This window comes from Dendrobates tinctorius, unplaced genomic scaffold (genome assembly GCF_039654945.1).
Source record: "Dendrobates tinctorius isolate UK_male_01 unplaced genomic scaffold, ASM3965494v1 ptg000602l, whole genome shotgun sequence".
In the NCBI taxonomy this organism is placed as follows: domain Eukaryota; kingdom Metazoa; phylum Chordata; class Amphibia; order Anura; family Dendrobatidae; genus Dendrobates; species Dendrobates tinctorius.
In genome coordinates, this window is record NW_027362257.1 from 142011 (window position 1) to 164839 (window position 22829).

The 22829-nt window shown below is 45.7% G+C and overlaps 1 pseudogene; it reads right to left on the reverse strand.

The window, feature by feature from the left end:
* Positions 1-22127, reverse strand: part of LOC141078812 (uncharacterized) — a 74044-nt pseudogene extending 51917 nt beyond the window's left edge.
* Between the last annotated feature and the right edge of the window lie 702 nt (positions 22128-22829).

Below are 22829 nucleotides of genomic sequence, written 5' to 3' on the forward strand. Positions count from 1 at the left end.
GATTCTTTTAAGGAAAATTCATCTTCACTGCTCCCCACGCCCATAATACCGCCCACCTCTATGCACTGAATCCAGCGCCGAGTGGTGGGAGCAGGGAATATTCTGGCAGCTGACCTCAGTGTGTGACAGCGCATGGCAGTGACTTCATGTGCTGCTTACACACCGAAATCAGGTGCTGACAGCACTGGACGCAGTGCTGCGAGGGAGCCGAGGGAAAGTGAGCAGAATTTGTTTTCTTTTTTAAGTGTGCAGGGTTATGGGGCCATGTATACCAGGATGGGGATGAGGGGACCATGTATACCAGGATGGGGATGAGGGGGCCATGTATACCAGGAAGGGGATGAGGGGACCCTGTATACCAGGATGGGGATGAGGGGACCATATACACCAGGATGGGGATGAGCGGACCATTTATACCAGGATGGGGATGAGCGGACCATTTATACCAGGATGGGGATGAGGGGACCATGTATACCAGGAAGGGAATGAGGGGACCATGTATACCAGGAAGGGGATGAGGGGACCATGTATACCAGGAAGGGGGATGAGGGGACCATGTATACCAGGATGGGGATGAGGGGACCATGTATACCAGGATAGGGATGAGGGGACCATTTATACCAGGATGGGGATGAGGGGACCATATACACCAGGATGGGGATGAGGGGGCCATGTATACCAGGATGGGGATGAGGGGGCCATGTATACCAGGATGGGGATGAGGGGGCCATGTATACCAGGATGGGGATGAGGGGACCATGTACACCAGGATGGGGATGAGGGGGCCACATATACCAGGATGGGGATGAGGGGTCCATGTATACCAGGAAGGGGATGAGGGGACCATTTATACCAGGATGGGGATGAGGGGACCCTGTATACCAGGATGTGGATGAGGGGACCATGTATATCAGGATGCAGATGAGTGGACCATGTACACCACGAGGAGGATGAGGGGGTCATGTATACCAGGTTGCAGATGAGGGGGACCATGTACACCATGATAGAGATGAGGGAACCATGTATACCAGGATGGGGATGAGGCGAACATGTACAACAGGATGGGGATGAAGGGACCATGACAACTAGGATGAGGATGAGGGGGCCAAACATTTGGGCACCTGCTCAGATAACTTTGACCAAGGTTTCAGACCTTAGCCTTTTAGGTTATGGCTTGTTCACCATCAACGTTCGGGAAAGGCGAAGAGATGGAAATTTTCCAGCTTAATAAAAACTCAGCCTCCTCTAACAGTGTGCCAAAAAACAGCCGCCATGGGTTCTTCTAAGAAGTTGCTTAGCGCTCGGTTAATGAAAATGGTGGAGGCCCACAAAGCAAGAGATGGCTATAAAAAGACAGCAGAGTGTTTTCAAGTTGCCCTTTCCTCATATGAAATGGCAACTAACAGGAACACTGGGGGTCAAGATAAGATCTGGAATACCAAGTAACATTTCAGTGAGAGCTGCTTGTAGGATTGGGAGAAAGGCAAAAAAGAACCCCCAATTGACTGCAATAGACATTCAGAAAAATTTAAAAGACTCTGGAGCTTCGTACATTGTTATACTTCTCAGACACCTGCACAAATATGGTTTTCATGGAAGAGTCATAGGCAGAAAACCTCTCCTGTGTCCTCCCCATAAAATTCAGTGTCAGAAACATGCAAAAACATCTAAACAAAACTGATGGATTCTGGAAACAAGTCCTGTGGAGATTAAAATAGAACCATAATGATCAAAGGCATATATGGAGTGAAAAGGGCCACGAATTTCAGGAAAAGAACGTCTCGCCAACCATTAAACATGGGTGGATCAATCATGCATTGAGGATGTGTTGCAGCCAATGCCACAGGGAAGATTTTACAGGTAGAGGGAAGAACAAATTCAATGAAATTTCAACAAATTATTGATGCACACCTAACAATATCTGTAAAAAAGATGAAGGTGAAAAGAGGAAGAGGACGGCTTCTACAAATGAATAATGATCCTAAACACACGACAAAATCTACAATAGACGACTTCACAAGGCGCAAGCTGAAGGTTTTACAATGGCCCTCACAGTCCCTGATCTGAACATTATTGATAATCTGTGTCTAGACCTCAAAATAAAGGATGCAAGATGACCCGGGAATCTCACAGAACTGGAAGAATCAATGAAAATCCCAAATACAAGGATTGAAAGACTCTTTTAGCCGGTTACAAAAGTGTTTACAAGCTGTGATACTTTCAAAAGGGGGGTGATACTAGGTACTAACCATACAGGGTGCCCAAACTTTTACATCAGCCCATTTTCCAATGTTTAAAGGTAAAATATGAAAAATATACAGTACAGACCAAAAGTTTGGACACTTCTCATTCAAAGAGTTTTCTTTATATTCATGACTATGAAAATTGTAGATTCACTCTGAAGACATCAAAACTATGAATTAACACATGTGGAATTATAGAATTAACAAAAAAGTGTGAAACAACTGAAAATATGTCTTATATTCTAGGTTCTTTGGAGTAGACACCTTTTGCTTTGATTACTGCTTTGCATACTCTTGGCATTCTCTTGATGAGCTTCAAGAGGTAGTCACCGGGAATGGTTTTCACTTCACAGGTGTGCCCTGTCAGGTTTAATAAGTGGGATTTCTTGCCTTATAAATGGGGTTGGGACCATCAGTTGTGTTGTGCAGAAGTCTGGTGGATACACAGCTGATAGTCCTACTGAATAGACTGTTAGAATTTGTATTATGGCAAGAAAAAAGCAGCTGAGTAAAGAAAAACGAGTGGCCATCATTACTTTAAAAAATGAAGGTCAGTCAGTCCGAAAAATTGGGTAAACTTTGAAAGTGTAACCAAGTGCAGTGGCAAAAACCATCAAGCGCTACAACGAAACTGGCTCACATGAGGACCGCCCCAGGAAAGGAAGACCAAGAGTTGCCTCTGCTGCGGAGGATAAGTTCATCCAAGTCACCAGCCTCAGAAATCGCAGGTTAACAGCAGCTCAAATTAGAGACCAGGTCAATGCCACACAGAGTTCTAGCAGCAGACACATCTCTACAACAACTGTTAAGAGGAGACTTTGTGCAGCAGGCCTTCATGGCAAAATAGCTGCTAGGAAACCACTGCTAAGGACAGGCAACAAGCAGAAGAGACTTGTTTGGGCTAAAGAACACAAGGAATGGACATTAGACCAGTGGAAATCTGTGCTTTGGTCTGATGAGTCCAAATTTGAGATCTCTGGTTCCAACCACCGTGTCTTTGTGCGACGCAGAAAAGGTGAACGGATGGACTCTACATGCCTGGTTCCCACCGTGAAGCATGGAGGAGGAGGTGTGATGGTGTGGGGGTGCTTTGCTGGTGACACTGTTGGGGATTTATTCAAAACTGAAGGCATACTGAACCAGCATGGCTACCACAGCATCTTGCAGCGGCATGCTATTCCATCCGGTTTGCGTTTAGTTGAACCATCATTTATTTTTCAACAGGACAATGACCTCAAACACACCTCCAGGCTGTGTAAGGGCTATCTGACCAAGAAGGAGTGATGGGGTGCTACGCCAGATGACCTGGCCTCCACAGTCACCAGACCTGAACCCAATCAAGATGGTTTGGGGTGAGCTGGACCGCAGAGTAAAGGGAAAAGGGCCAACAAGTGCTAAGCATCTCTGGGAACTCCTTCAAGACTGTTGGAAGACCATTTCCGGTGACTACCTCTTGAATTTCATTAAGAGAATGCCAAGAGTGTGCAAAGCAGTAATCAAAGCAAAAGGTGGCTACTGTGAAGAACCTAGAATATAAGACATATTCTCAGTTGTTTCACACTTTTTTATTAATTATATAATTCCACATGTGGTAATTCATAGTTTTGATGCCTTCAGAGCGAATCTACAATTTTCATAGTCATGAAAATAAAGAAAACTCTTTGAATGAGAAGGTGTGTCCAAACTTTTGGTCTGTACTGTATATATTTGTTTTGCCTAACATACATAGGTAAGGTTTCACCTCTAACTGTAGTCCTTGTAGAGCTCATGTCATCTGCAACTTGTTTAACTGTCCACAACAGCAATTTTGACCAGGGGTGTCCAAAGTTTTACATACCATGGTATATGCTTCAATAGTAGTATGGGGAGTGATACTTTATTGTAACGATTTCTTGATGCATGAGGAGGATGAAAAGGAGAGACACCTGACTAGAGATCCAGAGGTCCAGGCTTCATGTCCCTGAAGAAGCCAGAAGCAGAGGATCCATCAGGGAGAGATACAAGTTACTCTGCTGATAAAGGTCACTTGTCTGTGTGCGATGAAAGGATCGAGGCCGCGGAGATCAGATAAGGGCACACACTGCCATGTAGAGACGGGCGACCCCGACAATGACACGTCCGACACGCCGCAGAGGTAGGACCAGAACCAGATGTAAGAGCCGAAACCGGGAGCTTCTACATGACCGGGCAAGACAAGACCCCAGAGCACCAGAGCCCGCAGTGAGAATGTACAATACACACGTCTCTACTCACCTGGACGAACCCGGAGCTTCTCCACCACAACGTCCGAGTACAGATCCCGGTGTCCTTCTACATAATCCCACTCCTCCACGGAGAAATAGAGAGCGACGTCCTGACACCGGAGAGGAACCTGACAACCAAAGAGAGAGACATCACCCAGAATCCTCCAGTGTACACTGTGTAATCTCCCAGCAGTCTCCTCTCATCACCCAGAATCCTCCAGTGTATACTGTATAATCTCCCAGCAGTCTCCTCACATCACCCAAAATCCCCCAGTGTACACTGTATAATCTCCCAACAGTCTCCTCTCATCACCCAGAATCCTCCAGTGTACACGGTGTAATCTCCCAGCAGTCTCCTCTCATCACCCAGAATCCTCCAGTGTATACTGTATAATCTCCCAGCAGTCTCCTCTCATCACCCAGAATCCTTCAGTGTATACTGTATAATCTCCCAGCAGTCTCCTCTCATCACCCAGAATCCTCCAGAGTATACTGTATAATCTCCCAGCAGTCTCCTCTCATCACCCAGAATCCTCCAGTGTATACTGTATAATCTCCCAGCAGTCTCCTCTCATCACCCAGAATCCTCCAGTGTATACTGTATAATCTCCCAACAGTCTCCTCTCATCACCCAGAATCCTCCAGTGTATACTGTATAATCTCCCAGCAGTCTCCACTCATCACCCAGAATCCTTCAGTGTATACTGTATAATCTCCCAGCAGTCTCCTCTCATCACCCAGAATCCTCCAGAGTATACTGTATAATCTCCCAGCAGTCTCCTCTCATCACCCAGAATCCTCCAGTGTATACTGTATAATCTCCCAACAGTCTCCTCTCATCACCCAGAATCCTCCAGTGTACACGGTGTAATCTCTCAGCAGTCTCCTCTCATCACCCAGAATCCTCCAGTGTATACTGTATAATCTCCCAGCAGTCTCCTTTCATCACCCAGAATCCTCCAGAGTATACTGTATAATCTCCCAACAGTCTCCTCTCATCACCCAGAATCCTCCAGTGTATACTGTATAATCTCCCAACAGTCTCCTCTCATCACCCAGAATCCTCCAGTGTATACTGTATAATCTCCCAACAGTCTCCTCTCATCACCCAGAATCCTCCAGTGTACACGGTGTAATCTCTCAGCAGTCTCCTCTCATCACCCAGAATCCTCCAGTGTATACTGTATAATCTCCCAGCAGTCTCCTCTCATCACCCAGAATCCTCCAGTGTATACTGTATAATCTCCCATCAGTCTCCTCTCATCACCCAGAATCCTCCAGTGTATACTGTATAATCTCCCAGCAGTCTCCTCTCATCACCCAGAATCCTCCAGTGTACACTGTATAATCTCCCAGCAGTCTCCTCTCATCACCCAGAATACTCCAGTGTATACTGTATAATCTCCCAGCAGTCTCCTCTCATCACCCAGAATCCTCCAGTGTATACTGTATAATCTCCCAGCAGTCTCCTCTCATCACCCAGAATCCCCCAGTGTATACTGTATAATCTCCCAGCAGTCTCCTCTCATCACCCAGAATCCCCCAGTGTACACTGTATAATCTCCCAGCAGTCTCCTCTCATCACCCAGAATCCTCCAGTGTACACTGTATAATCTCCAAGCAGTCTCCTCTCATCACCCAGAATCCTCCAGTGTATACTGTATAATCTCCCAGCAGTCTCCTCTCATCACCCAGAATCCCCCAGTGTATACTGTATAATCTCCCAGCAGTCTCCTCTCATCACCCAGAATCCCCCAGTGTACACTGTATAATCTCCCAGCAGTCTCCTCTCATCACCCAGAATCCCCCAGTGTACACTGTATAATCTCCAAGCAGTCTCCTCTCATCATCCAGAATCCTCCAGTGTATACTGTATAATCTCCCAGCAGTCTCCTCTCATCACCCTGAATCCTCCAGTGTATACTGTATAATCTCCCAGCAGTCTCCTCTCATCACCCAGAATCCTCCAGTGTATACTGTATAATCTCCCAGCAGTCTCCTCTCATCACCCAGAATCCTCCAGTGTATACTGTATAATCTCCCAGCAGTCTCCTCTCATCACCCAGAATCCTCCAGTGTATACTGTATAATCTCCCAGCAGTCTCCTCTCATCACCCAGAATCCTCCAGTGTATACTGTATAATCTCCCAGCAGTCTCCTCTCATCACCCAGAATCCTCCAGTGTATACTGTATAATCTCCCAGCAGTCTCCTCTCATCCCCCAAAATCCTCCAGTGTATACTGTATAATCTCCCAGCAGTCTCCTCTCATCACCCAGAATCCTCCAGTGTATACTGTATAATCTCCCAGCCGTCTCCTCTCATCATCCAGAATCCCCCAGTGTATACTGTATAATCTCCCACCAGTCTCCTCTCATCACCCAGAATCCTCCAGTGTATACTGTATAACAGGGGTCCCCAACCGCCGGTCCGCGGCCCAGCACCGGGCCGCTGCAGTGCCCTTGCCGGTCCGCGGACACAAGGGGAGCCAGGGGCGGTCAGTGGCGTAGCGGGGGCTGGGGCGGCGTGTGTAGCGGCGGCAGGGAGCGATCCAAGCAGCTCCGCTGCCTGCAGGAGGGAATAGCAGGAGCGGAGCTGCAAGGACCCGTCCACTGCGTCCAGCTTCCTGCCCGCCGCCCGCGCTTCCTGTCTCTGACTGACACAGAGAGGAGCGCGGCCGCTGCTGTGTCAGAGCGAGGAAGCGCGGGCGGCGGGCAGGTGAGAGGAGAGAGGTGGTGTCTGTGTGTGTGTGTGTGTTGGTCTGTGTTTGTGTAGCCTGGCCCTGGAGGAGATGGGAACATGAGGAGAAGGACATGAGGGGAGTGATGGAGAGACAGCAGTGATGGGGAGAGGGGAGTGATGGGGTGAAGGCAATGATGGGGAGAGGGGAGTGATGGGGTGAAGGCAATGATGGGGAGAAGGGAGTGATGGGGTGAAGGGAGTGATGGGGAGAAGGGAGTGATGGGCTGAAGACAATGATGGGGAGAAGGGAGTGATGGGGTGAAGGCAATGATGGGGAGAAGGGAGTGATGGGGTGAAGGTAATGATGGGTAGAAGGGAGTGATGGGGTGAAGGCAATGATGGGTAGAAGGGAGTGATGGGGTGAAGGCAATGATGGGGAGAAGGGAGTGAGAAGGCAATGATGGGGAGAAGGGAGTGATGGGGTGAAGGTAATGATGGGGAGAGGGGAGTGATGGGCTGAAGGCAATGATGGGGAGAAGGGAGTGATGGGGTGAAGGCAATGATGGGGAGAGGGGAGTGATGGGGTGAAGGCAATGATGGGGTGAAGGGAGTGATGGGGTGAAGACAATGATGGGGTGAAGGGAGTGATGGGGTGAAGACAATGATGGAGAGAAGGGAGTGATGGGCTGAAGACAATGATGGGGAGAAGGGAGTGATGGGGTGAAGGTAATGATGGGGAGAGGGGAGTGATGGGGAGAAGGGAGTGATGGGGAGAAGGGAGTGATGGGGAGAAGGCAGTGATGGGGAGACGGCAGTGATGGGGAGACGGCAGTGATGGGGAGAAGGGAGTGATGGGGTGAAGGTAATGATGGGGAGAGGGGAGTGATGGGGTGAAGGCAATGATGGGGAGAGGGGAGTGATGGGGTGAAGGCAATGATGGAGAGAAGGGAGTGATGGGGTGAAGGCAATGATGGGGAGAGGGGAGTGATGGGGTGAAGGCAATGATGGAGAGAAGGGAGTGATGGGCTGAAGACAATGATGGGGAGAAGGGAGTGATGGGTTGAAGGCAATGATGGGGAGAGGGGAGTGATGGGGTGAAGGCAATGATGGGGAGAAGGGGGTGATGGAGCACTCATTCAAAACCTATGGTGAGTTGAGTCACATTATAAATGTTATTTAATTATAAGTATGCACTGCTACACTACAACCGTGTCCATAGTCCCGCCCCCTTATGACCAAAGCCCCGCCCCTGCCACACCTCCATCCCCGCCCTGCCGGGCCATGGAAGAATGGTCTTGCTTGAAACCGGTCCCTGGTGCAAAAAAGGTTGGGGACCACTGCTGTATAATCTCCCAGCAGTCTCCTCTCATCACCCAGAATCCTCCAGTGTATACTGTATAATTTCCCAGCAGTCTCCTCTCATCACCCAGAATCCTCCAGTGTATACTGTATAATCTCCCAGTAGTCTCCTCTCATCACCCAGAATCCTCCAGTGTATACTGTATAATCTCCCAGCAGTCTCCTCTCATCACCCAGAATCCTCCAGTGTATACTGTATAATCTCCCAGCAGTCTCCTCTCATCACCCAGAATCCTCCAGTGTATACTGTATAATCTCCCAGCAGTCTCCTCTCATCACCCAGAATCCTCCAGTGTATACTGTATAATCTCCCAGCAGTCTCCTCTCATCACCCAGAATCCTCCAGTGTATACTGTATAATCTCCCAGCAGTCTCCTCTCATCACCCAGAATCCTCCAGTGTATACTGTATAATCTCCCAGCAGTCTCCTCTCATCACCCAGAATCCTCCAGTGTATACTGTATAATCTCCCAGTAGTCTCCTCTCATCACCCAGAATCCTCCAGTGTATACTGTATAATCTCCCAGCAGTCTCCTCTCATCACCCAGAATCCTCCAGTGTATACTGTATAATCTCCCAGCAGTCTCCTCTCATCCCCCAAAATCCTCCAGTGTATACTGTATAATCTCCCAGCAGTCTCCTCTCATCATCCAGAATCCTCCAGTGTATACTGTATAATCTCCCAGCAGTCTCCTCTCATCACCCAGAATCCTCCAGTGTATACTGTATAATCTCCCAGCAGTCTCCTCTCATCCCCCAAAATCCTCCAGTGTATACTGTATAATCTCCCAGCAGTCTCCTCTCCTCACCCAGAATCCTCCAGTGTATACTTTATAATCTCCCAGCAGTCTCCTCTCATCATCCAGAATCCCCCAGTGTACACTGTATAATCTCCCAGCAGTCTCCTCTCATCACCCAGAATCCTCCAGTGTATACTGTATCATCTCCCAGCAGTCAACTCTCATCATCCAGAATCCTCCAGTGTATACTGTATCATCTCCCAGCAGTCTCCTCTCATCATCCAGAATCCTCCAGTGTATACTGTATAATCTCCCAGCAGTCTCCTCTCATCCCCCAAAATCCTCCAGTGTATACTGTATCATCTCCCAGCAGTCTCCTCTCATCATCCAGAATCCTCCAGTGTACACTGTATAATCTCCCAGCAGTCTCCTCTCAACATCCAGAATCCTCCAGTGTATACTGTATCATCTCCCAGCAGTCTCCTCTCATCATCCAGAATCCTCCAGTGTATACTGTATAATCTCCCAGCAGTCTCCTCTCATCACCCAGAATCCTCCAGTGTATACTGTATAATCTCCCAGCAGTCTCCTCTCATCACCCAGAATCCCCCAGTGTATACTGTATAATCTCCCAGCAGTCTCCTCTCATCACCCAGAATCCCCCAGTGTATAGTGTATAATCTCCCAGCAGTCTCCTCTCATAACCCAGAATCCTCCAGTGTATACTGTATAATCTCCCAGCAGTCTCCTCTCATCATCCAGAATCCTCCAGTGTATACTGTATAATCTCCCAGCAGTCTCCTCTCATCATCCAGAATCCCCCAGTGTACACTGTATAATCTCCCAGAAGTCTCCTCTCATCATCCAGAATCCTCCAGTGTATACTGTATAATCTCCCAGCAGTCTCCTCTCATCATCCAGAATCCCCCAGTGTACACTGTATAATCTCCCAGCAGTCTCCTCTCATCACCCAGAATCCCCCAGTGTATACTGTATAATCTCCCAGCAGTCTCCTCTCATCACCCAGAATCCTCCAGTGTATACTGTATAATCTCCCAGCAGTCTCCTCTCATCATCCAGAATCCCCCAGTGTACACTGTATAATCTCCCAGCAGTCTCCTCTCATCACCCAGAATCCTCCAGTGTATACTGTATAATCTCCCAGCAGTCTCCTCTCATCACCCAGAATCCTCCAGTGTATAATGTATAATCTCCCAGCAGTCTCCTCTCATCATCCAGAATCCTCCAGTGTATACTGTATAATCTCCCAGCAGTCTACTCTCATCACCCAGAATCCTCCAGTGTATACTGTATAATCTCCCAGTAGTCTCCTCTCATCCCCCAAAATCCTCCAGTGTATACTGTATAATCTCCCAGCAGTCTCCTCTCATCACCCAGAATCCTCCAGTGTATACTGTATCATCTCCCAGCAGTCTCCTCTCATCACCCAGAATCCTCCAGTGTATACTGTATCATCTCCCAGCAGTCTCCTCTCATCATCCAGAATCCTCCAGTGTATACTGTATAATCTCCCAGCAGTCTCCTCTCATCACCCAGAATCCTCCAGTGTATACTGTATAATCTCCCAGCAGTCTCCTCTCATCACCCAGAATCCTCCAGTGTATACTGTATAATCTCCCAGCAGTCTCCTCTCATCACCCAGAATCCTCCAGTGTATACTGTATCATCTCCCAGCAGTCTCCTCTCATCCCCCAAAATCCTCCAGTGTATACTGTATAATCTCCCAGCAGTCTCCTCTCATCATCCAGAATCCTCCAGTGTACACTGTATAATCTCCCAGCAGTCTCCTCTCATCACCCAGAATCCTCCAGTGTATACTGTATAATCTCCCAGCAGTCTCCTCTCATCACCCAGAATCCTCCAGTGTATACTGTATCATCTCCCAGCAGTCTCCTCTCATCACCCAGAATCCTCCAGTGTATACTGTATCATCTCCCAGCAGTCTCCTCTCATCATCCAGAATCCTCCAGTGTATACTGTATCATCTCCCAGCAGTCTCCTCTCATCCCCCAAAATCCTCCAGTGTATACTGTATAATCTCCCAGCAGTCTCCTCTCATCATCCAGAATCCTCCAGTGTACACTGTATAATCTCCCAGCAGTCTCCTCTCATCACCCAGAATCCCCCAGTGTATACTGTATAATCTCCCAGCAGTCTCCTCTCATCACCCAGAATCCTCCAGTGTATACTGTATAATATCCCAGCAGTCTCCTCTCATCACCCAGAATCCTCCAGTGTACACTGTATCATCTCCCAGCAGTCTCCTCTCATCACCCAGAATCCTCCAGTGTATACTGTATAATCTCCCACCAGTCTCCTCTCATCACCCAGAATCCTCCAGTGTATACTGTATCATCTCCCAGCAGTCTCCTCTCATCATCCAGAATCCTCCAGTGTATACTGTATCATCTCCCAGCAGTCTCCTCTCATCCCCCAAAATCCTCCAGTGTATACTGTATAATCTCCCAGCAGTCTCCTCTCATCATCCAGAATCCTCCAGTGTATACTGTATAATCTCCCACCAGTCTCCTCTCATCATCCAGAATCCTCCAGTGTATACTGTATAATCTCCCAGCAGTCTACTCTCATCATCCAGAATCCTCCAGTGTATACTGTATAATCTCCCACCAGTCTCCTCTCATCATCCAGAATCCTCCAGTGTATACTGTATAATCTCCCAGCAGTCTACTCTCATCATCCAGAATCCTCCAGTGTATACTGTATAATCTCCCACCAGTCTCCTCTCATCATCCAGAATCCTCCAGTGTATACTGTATAATCTCCCAGCAGTCTCCTCTCATCATCCAGAATCCTCCAGTGTATACTGTATAATCTCCCACCAGTCTCCTCTCATCACCCAGAATCCTCCAGTGTATACTGTATAATCTCCCAGCAGTCTACTCTCATCACCCAGAATCCTCCAGTGTATACTGTATAATCTCCCAGTAGTCTCCTCTCATCCCCCAAAATCCTCCAGTGTATACTGTATAATCTCCCAGCAGTCTCCTCTCATCACCCAGAATCCTCCAGTGTATACTGTATCATCTCCCAGCAGTCTCCTCTCATCACCCAGAATCCTCCAGTGTATACTGTATCATCTCCCAGCAGTCTCCTCTCATCATCCAGAATCCTCCAGTGTATACTGTATCATCTCCCAGCAGTCTCCTCTCATCTCCCAAAATCCTCCAGTGTATACTGTATAATCTCCCAGCAGTCTTCTCTCATCACCCAGAATCCTCCAGTGTATACTGTATCATCTCCCAGCAGTCTCCTCTCATCCCCCAAAATCCCCCAGTGAATACTGTATAATCTCCCAGCAGTCTACTCTCATCACCCAGAATCCTCCAGTGTATACTGTATAATCTCCCACCAGTCTCCTCTCATCATCCAGAATCCCCCAGTGTATACTGTATAATCTCCCACCAGTCTCCTCTCATCATCCAGAATCCCCCAGTGTATACTGTATAATCTCCCAGCAGTCTACTCTCATCACCCAGAATCCTCCAGTGTATACTGTATAATCTCCCACCAGTCTCCTCTCATCCCCCAAAATCCTCCAGTGTACACTGTATAATCTCCCACCAGTCTCCTCTCATCATCCAGAATCCCCCAGTGTATACTGTATAATCTCCCAGCAGTCTACTCTCATCACCCAGAATCCTCCAGTGTATACTGTATAATCTCCCAGTAGTCTCCTCTCATCCCCCAAAATCCTCCAGTGTATACTGTATAATCTCCCACCAGTCTCCTCCCATCATCCAGAATCCTCCAGTGTACACTGTATAATCTCCCACCAGTCTCCTCTCATCATCCAGAATCCCCCAGTGTATACTGTATAATCTCCCAGCAGTCTACTCTCATCACCCAGAATCCTCCAGTGTATACTGTATAATCTCCCACCAGTCTCCTCTCATCCCCCAAAATCCTCCAGTGTATACTGTATAATCTCCCACCAGTCTCCTCTCATCATCCAGAATCCTCCAGTGTACACTGTATAATCTCCCAGCAGTATCCTCTCATCATCCAGAATCCTCCAGTGTATACTGTATAATCTCCCAGCAGTCTCCTCTCATCATCCAGAATCCTCCAGTGTATACTGTATAATCTCCCAGCAGTCTCCTCTCATCACCCAGAATCCTCCAGTGTATACTGTATAATCTCCCAGTAGTCTCCTCTCATCCCCCAAAATCCTCCAGTGTATACTGTATAATCTCCCACCAGTCTCCTCTCATCACCCAGAATCCTCCAGTGTACACTGTATAATCTCCCAGCAGTCTCCTCTCATCACCCAGAATCCTCCAGTGTACACTGTATAATCTCCCAGCAGTCTCCTCTCATCATCCAGAATCCTCCAGTGTATACTGTATAATCTCCCAGCAGTCTCCTCTCATCATCCAGAATCCCCCAGTGTACACTGTATAATCTCCCAGCAGTCTCCTCTCATCACCCAGAATCCTCCAGTGTATACTGTATAATCTCCCAGCAGTCTCCTCTCATCACCCAGAATCCTCCAGTGTACACTGTATAATCTCCCAGCAGTCTCCACTCATCACCCAGAATCCTCCAGTGTATACTGTATAATCTCCCAGCAGTCTCCACTCATCACCCAGAATCCTCCAGTGTACACTGTATAATCTCCCAGCAGTCTCCTCTCATCACCCAGAATCCTCCAGTGTATACTGTATAATCTCCCAGCAGTCTCCTCTCATCACCCAGAATCCTCCAGTGTACACTGTATAATCTCCCAGCAGTCTCCTCTCATCACCCAGAATCCTCCAGTGTATACTGTATAATCTCCCAGCAGTCTCCTCTCATCACCCAGAATCCTCCAGTGTACACTGTATAATCTCCCAGCAGTCACCTCTCCGGTCAGCAGCTCAGTGATCTTGGTGGTGAGTTGTAGGATCTTCTCCTCAGGGGATGGAGAGTGCGGGGGAGGGATTGCGGTGGGTCTCCGTCGTCCAGGCTCGTGGTGGTAGATGATGGGAGTCTCACGGTCGTCGGACGGTTTCCTCACTATGATGTAATCCTGTATGGACAGACAGTGGGAGAGAGAAGCCGCCATCAGTATTTTATCGCTGATTCTTTATTTTACTGCAGAAATCAGTTTCTCGTTTTAGCAACCTCCATAATGGAAATGATATGCTAATGAGATGCAAGTGCAGTGGGCGGGCTCCGCCCTGACTCTCCACTCTCCGCTCAGCAGATAGTGATAATATAGAGGAGATTACCTCTCCACTCAGCAGATAATGATAATATAGAGGAGTTTACCTCTCCACTCAGCAGATAATGATAATATAGAGGAGATTACCTCTCCACTCAGCAGATAATGATAATATAGAGGAGATTACCTCACCACTCAGCAGATAATGATAATATAGAGGAGATTACCTCTCCACTCAGCAGATAATGATAATATAGAGGAGATTACCTCTCCACTCAGCAGATAATGATAATATAGAGGAGTTTACCTCTCCACTCAGCAGATAATGATAATATAGAGGAGATTACCTCACCACTCAGCAGATAATGATAATATAGAGGAGATTACCTCTCCACTCAGCAGATAATGATAATATAGAGGAGATTACCTCTCCACTCAGCAGATAATGATAATATAGAGGAGTTTACCTCTCCACTCAGCAGATAATGATAATATAGAGGAGATTACCTCACCACTCAGCAGATAATGATAATATAGAGGAGATTACCTCTCCACTCAGCAGATAATGATAATATAGAGGAGATTACCTCTCCACTCAGCAGATAGTGATAATATAGAGGAGTTTACCTCTCCACTCAGCAGATAGTGATAATATAGAGGAGATTACCTCTCCACTCAGCAGATAATGATAATATAGAGGAGATTACCTCACCACTCAGCAGATAATGATAATATAGAGGAGATTACCTCTCCACTCAGCAGATAATGATAATATAGAGGAGATTACCTCTCCACTCAGCAGATAGTGATAATATAGAGGAGTTTACCTCTCCACTCAGCAGATAGTGATAATATAGAGGAGATTACCTCTCCACTCAGCAGATAATGATAATATAGAGGAGATTACCTCTCCACTCAGCAGATAGTGATAATATAGAGGAGTTTACCTCTCCGCTCAGCAGATAGTGATAATATAGAGGAGATTACCTCTCCACTCAGCAGATAGTGATAATATAGAGGAGTTTACCTCTCCACTCAGCAGATAGTGATAATATAGAGGAGTTTACCTCTCCGCTCAGCAGATAGTGATAATATAGAGGAGTTTACCTCTCCACTCAGCAGATAATGATAATATAGAGGAGTTTACCTCTCCGCTCAGCAGATAGTGATAATATAGAGGAGTTTACCTCTCCACTCAGCAGATAGTGATAATATAGAGGAGTTTACCTCTCCGCTCAGCAGATAATGATAATATAGAGGAGTTTACCTCTCCGCTCAGCAGATAATGATAATATAGAGGAGTTTACCTCTCCGCTCAGCAGATAGTGATAATATAGAGGAGTTTACCTCTCCACTCAGCAGATAGTGATAATATAGAGGAGATTACCTCACCACTCAGCAGATAGTGATAATATAGAGGAGATTACCTCTCCACTCAGCAGATAATGATAATATAGAGGAGATTAACTCTCCGCTCAGCAGATAATGATAATATAGAGGAGTTTACCTCTCCGCTCAGCAGATAATGATAATATAGAGGAGTTTACCTCTCCGCTCAGCAGATAATGATAATATAGAGGAGTTTACCTCTCCGCTCAGCAGATAATGATAATATAGAGGAGTTTACCTCTCCGCTCAGCAGATAGTGATAATATAGAGGAGTTTACCTCTCCACTCAGCAGATAGTGATAATATAGAGGAGATTACCTCACCACTCAGCAGATAGTGATAATATAGAGGAGATTACCTCTCCACTCAGCAGATAATGATAATATAGAGGAGTTTACCTCTCCGCTCAGCAGATAATGATAATATAGAGGAGTTTACCTCTCCGCTCAGCAGATAATGATAATATAGAGGAGTTTACCTCTCCGCTCAGCAGATAGTGATAATATAGAGGAGTTTACCTCTCCACTCAGCAGATAGTGATAATATAGAGGAGATTACCTCACCACTCAGCAGATAGTGATAATATAGAGGAGTTTACCTCTCCGCTCAGCAGATAGTGATAATATAGAGGAGTTTACCTCACCACTCAGCAGATAGTGATAACATAGAGGAGTTTACCTCTCCGCTCAGCAGATAGTGATAATATAGAGGAGTTTACCTCTCCGCTCAGCAGATAATGATAATATAGAGGAGTTTACCTCTCCACTCAGCAGATAGTGATAATATAGAGGAGTTTACCTCTCCACTCAGCAGATAGTGATAATATAGAGGAGATTACCTCACCACTCAGCAGATAGTGATAATATAGAGGAGATTACCTCTCCACTCAGCAGATAGTGATAATATAGAGGAGATTACCTCTCCACTCAGCAGATAATGATAATATAGAGGAGATTACCTCTCCACTCAGCAGATAATGATAATATAGAGGAGTTTACCTCTCCACTCAGCAGATAGTGATAATATATAGGAGTTTACCTCTCCACTCAGCAGATAGTGATAATATAGAGGAGTTTACCTCTCCACTCAGCAGATAGTGATAATATAGAGGAGTTTACCTCTCCACTCAGCAAATAGTGATAATATAGAGGAGTTTACCTCTCCACTCAGCAGATAGTGATAATATAGAGGAGTTTACCTCTCCACTCAGCAGATAATGATAATATAGAGGAGATTACCTCTCCACTCAGCAGATAATGATAATATAGAGGAGTTTACCTCTCCACTCAGCAGATAGTGATAATATAGAGGAGTTTACCTCTCCACTCAGCAGATAGTGATAATATAGAGGAGTTTACCTCTCCGCTCAGCAGATAGTGATAATATAGAGGAGATTACCTCTCCACTCAGCAGATAGTGATAATATAGAGGAGTTTACCTCTCCACTCAGCAGATAGTGATAATATAGAGGAGTTTACCTCTCCGCTCAGCAGATAGTGATAATATAGAGGAGTTTACCTCTCCACTCAGCAGATAATGATAATATAGAGGAGTTTACCTCTCCGCTCAGCAGATAGTGATAATATAGAGGAGTTTACCTCTCCACTCAGCAGATAGTGATAATATAGAGGAGTTTACCTCTCCGCTCAGCAGATAATGATAATATAGAGGAGTTTACCTCTCCGCTCAGCAGATAATGATAATATAGAGGAGTTTACCTCTCCGCTCAGCAGATAGTGATAATATAGAGGAGTTTACCTCTCCACTCAGCAGATAGTGATAATATAGAGGAGATTACCTCACCACTCAGCAGATAGTGATAATATAGAGGAGATTACCTCTCCACTCAGCAGATAATGATAATATAGAGGAGATTAACTCTCCGCTCAGCAGATAATGATAATATAGAGGAGTTTACCTCTCCGCTCAGCAGATAATGATAATATAGAGGAGTTTACCTCTCCGCTCAGCAGATAATGATAATATAGAGGAGTTTACCTCTCCGCTCAGCAGATAATGATAATATAGAGGAGTTTACCTCTCCGCTCAGCAGATAGTGATAATATAGAGGAGTTTACCTCTCCACTCAGCAGATAGTGATAATATAGAGGAGATTACCTCACCACTCAGCAGATAGTGATAATATAGAGGAGATTACCTCTCCACTCAGCAGATAATGATAATATAGAGGAGTTTACCTCTCCGCTCAGCAGATAATGATAATATAGAGGAGTTTACCTCTCCGCTCAGCAGATAATGATAATATAGAGGAGTTTACCTCTCCGCTCAGCAGATAGTGATAATATAGAGGAGTTTACCTCTCCACTCAGCAGATAGTGATAATATAGAGGAGATTACCTCACCACTCAGCAGATAGTGATAATATAGAGGAGTTTACCTCTCCGCTCAGCAGATAGTGATAATATAGAGGAGTTTACCTCACCACTCAGCAGATAGTGATAACATAGAGGAGTTTACCTCTCCGCTCAGCAGATAGTGATAATATAGAGGAGTTTACCTCTCCGCTCAGCAGATAATGATAATATAGAGGAGTTTACCTCTCCACTCAGCAGATAGTGATAATATAGAGGAGTTTACCTCTCCACTCAGCAGATAGTGATAATATAGAGGAGATTACCTCACCACTCAGCAGATAGTGATAATATAGAGGAGATTACCTCTCCACTCAGCAGATAGTGATAATATAGAGGAGATTACCTCTCCACTCAGCAGATAATGATAATATAGAGGAGATTACCTCTCCACTCAGCAGATAATGATAATATAGAGGAGTTTACCTCTCCACTCAGCAGATAGTGATAATATATAGGAGTTTACCTCTCCACTCAGCAGATAGTGATAATATAGAGGAGTTTACCTCTCCACTCAGCAGATAGTGATAATATAGAGGAGTTTACCTCTCCACTCAGCAAATAGTGATAATATAGAGGAGTTTACCTCTCCACTCAGCAGATAGTGATAATATAGAGGAGTTTACCTCTCCACTCAGCAGATAATGATAATATAGAGGAGATTACCTCTCCACTCAGCAGATAGTGATAATATAGAGGAGATTACCTCTCCACTCAGCAGATAGTGATAATATAGAGGAGATTACCTCACCACTCAGCAGATAATGATAATATAGAGGAGTTTACCTCTCCACTCAGCAGATAATGATAATATAGAGGAGTTTACCTCTCCACTCAGCAGATAGTGATAATATAGAGGAGTTTACCTCTCCACTCAGCAGATAGTGATAATATAGAGGAGATTACCTCTCCACTCAGCAGATAATGATAATATAGAGGAGTTTACCTCTCCACTCAGCAGATAATGATAATATAGAGGAGATTACCTCTCCACTCAGCAGATAGTGATAATATAGAGGAGTTTACCTCTCCACTCAGCAGATAGTGATAATATAGAGGAGATTACCTCTCCACTCAGCAGATAATGATAATATAGAGGAGTTTACCTCTCCACTCAGCAGATAATGATAATATAGAGGAGTTTACCTCTCCACTCAGCAGATAGTGATAATATAGAGGAGATTACCTCACCACTCAGCAGATAATGATAATATAGAGGAGTTTACCTCTCCACTCAGCAGATAATGATAATATAGAGGAGTTTACCTCTCCACTCAGCAGATAGTGATAATATAGAGGAGTTTACCTCTCCACTCAGCAGATAGTGATAATATAGAGGAGATTACCTCTCCACTCAGCAGATAATGATAATATAGAGGAGTTTACCTCTCCACTCAGCAGATAATGATAATATAGAGGAGATTACCTCTCCACTCAGCAGATAGTGATAATATAGAGGAGATTACCTCACCACTCAGCAGATAATGATAATATAGAGGAGTTTACCTCTCCACTCAGCAGATAATGATAATATAGAGGAGTTTACCTCTCCACTCAGCAGATAGTGATAATATAGAGGAGTTTACCTCTCCACTCAGCAGATAGTGATAATATAGAGGAGATTACCTCTCCACTCAGCAGATAATGATAATATAGAGGAGTTTACCTCTCCACTCAGCAGATAGTGATAATATAGAGGAGTTTACCTCTCCACTCAGCAGATAGTGATAATATAGAGGAGATTACCTCTCCGCTCAGCAGATAGTGATAATATAGAGGAGATTACCTCTCCACTCAGCAGATAATGATAATATAGAGGAGATTACCTCTCCACTCAGCAGATAATGATAATATAGAGGAGATTACCTCTCCACTCAGCAGATAGTGATAATATAGAGGAGTTTACCTCACCACTCAGCAGATAATGATAATATAGAGGAGATTACCTCACCACTCAGCAGATAGTGATAATATAGAGGAGATTACCTCTCCACTCAGCAGATAATGATAATATAGAGGAGATTACCTCTCCACTCAGCAGATAGTGATAATATAGAGGAGTTTACCTCACCACTCAGCAGATAATGATAATATAGAGGAGTTTACCTCACCACTCAGCAGATAATGATAATATAGAGGAGATTACCTCTCCACTCAGCAGATAATGATAATATAGAGGAGATTACCTCTCCACTCAGCAGATAATGATAATATAGAGGAGATTACCTCTCCACTCAGCAGATAGTGATAATATAGAGGAGTTTACCTCACCACTCAGCAGATAATGATAATATAGAGGAGATTACCTCACCACTCAGCAGATAGTGATAATATAGAGGAGATTACCTCTCCACTCAGCAGATAATGATAATATAGAGGAGATTACCTCTCCACTCAGCAGATAGTGATAATATAGAGGAGTTTACCTCACCACTCAGCAGATAGTGATAATATAGAGGAGATTACCTCTCCACTCAGCAGATAATGATAATATAGAGGAGATTACCTCTCCGCTCAGCAGATAATGATAATATAGAGGAGATTACCTCTCCACTCAGCAGATAGTGATAATATAGAGGAGTTTACCTCACCACTCAGCAGATAGTGATAATATAGAGGAGTTTACCTCACCACTCAGCAGATAATGATAATATAGAGGAGATTACCTCACCACTCAGCAGATAGTGATAATATAGAGGAGATTACCTCTCCACTCAGCAGATAGTGATAATATAGAGGAGTTTACCTCACCACTCAGCAGATAGTGATAATATAGAGGAGTTTACCTCACCACTCAGCAGATAATGATAATATAGAGGAGATTACCTCACCACTCAGCAGATAGTGATAATATAGAGGAGATTACCTCTCCACTCAGCAGATAATGATAATATAGAGGAGATTACCTCACCACTCAGCAGATAGTGATAATATAGAGGAGTTTACCTCACCACTCAGCAGATAGTGATAATATAGAGGAGATTACCTCTCCACTCAGCAGATAATGATAATATAGAGGAGATTACCTCTCCACTCAGCAGATAGTGATAATATAGAGGAGTTTACCTCACCACTCAGCAGATAGTGATAATATAGAGGAGATTACCTCACCACTCAGCAGATAATGATAATATAGAGGAGATTACCTCTCCACTCAGCAGATAATGATAATATAGAGGAGATTACCTCTCCACTCAGCAGATAATGATAATATAGAGGAGATTACCTCACCACTCAGCAGATAGTGATAATATAGAGGAGATTACCTCTCCACTCAGCAGATAGTGATAATATAGAGGAGTTTACCTCTCCACTCAGCAGATAGTGATAATATAGAGGAGTTTACCTCTCCACTCAGCAGATAATGATAATATAGAGGAGATTACCTCACCACTCAGCAGATAGTGATAATATAGAGGAGTTTACCTCTCCACTCAGCAGATAATGATAATATAGAGGAGATTACCTCACCACTCAGCAGATAGTGATAATATAGAGGAGTTTACCTCACCACTCAGCAGATAGTGATAATATAGAGGAGATTACCTCTCCACTCAGCAGATAATGATAATATAGAGGAGATTACCTCTCCACTCAGCAGATAGTGATAATATAGAGGAGTTTACCTCTCCACTCAGCAGATAATGATAATATAGAGGAGTTTACCTCTCCGCTCAGCAGGGAGATGATCTCCAGGGCGCAGGCGATGATTCTTCGGGCCGTCTCTGCCTCCATCCTCGGACGTCGCTCCGGTCACAGGCGGTGGATGGTGTCGGGGGATGGAGACCTTCAGGCTTCTGTATAATAACGGCTGACACCACAGACAACAACCTGCAGCTGCTGCACTGTAGATGAAGGACCTGTGGTGACGTCAGCATCATGTGACCAGGAGGGGCGGAGCTCAGCAGAGCAGTGAGGCAGAAAGACTTGTGATGACGCCACACCATGTGACCAGAATGTGCAGAGCTGTGACGTGGAGGGTATATAAGGGCAGTAGTGCTGGGCGCTCTCTGGGCCTCGGTATACAGCTGTACAGGAGTGCAGTGAGGGCTTTTCCGCCATTTCCTCAGGCTGTAGCTCCGGGGCCCTCGCTCCTGTCCCTTCACTATAGAGCCTGGGCCTCGGTATACAGCTGTACAGGGGTGCAGTGAGGGCTTTTCCGCCATTTCCTCAGGCTGTAGCTCCGGGGCCCTCGCTCCTGTCCCTTCACTATAGAGCCTGGGCCTCGGTATACAGCTGTACAGGGGTGCAGTGAGGGCTTTTCCACCATTTCCTCAGGCTGTAGCTCCGGGGCCCTCGCTCCTGTCCCCTCACTATAGAGCCTGGGCCTCGGTATACAGCTGTACAGGGGTGCAGTGAGGGCTTTTCCACCATTTCCTCAGGCTGTAGCTCCGGGGCCCTCGCTCCTGTCCCTTCACTATAGAGCCTGGGCCTCGGTATACAGCTGTACAGGGGTGCAGTGAGGGCTTTTCCGCCATTTCCTCAGGCTGTAGCTCCGGGGCCCTCGCTCCTGTCCCTTCACTATAGAGCCTGATCCTCGGTATACAGCTGTACAGGAGTGCAGTGAGGGGTTTTCCACCATTTCCTCAGGCTGTAGCTCCGGGGCCCTCACTCCTG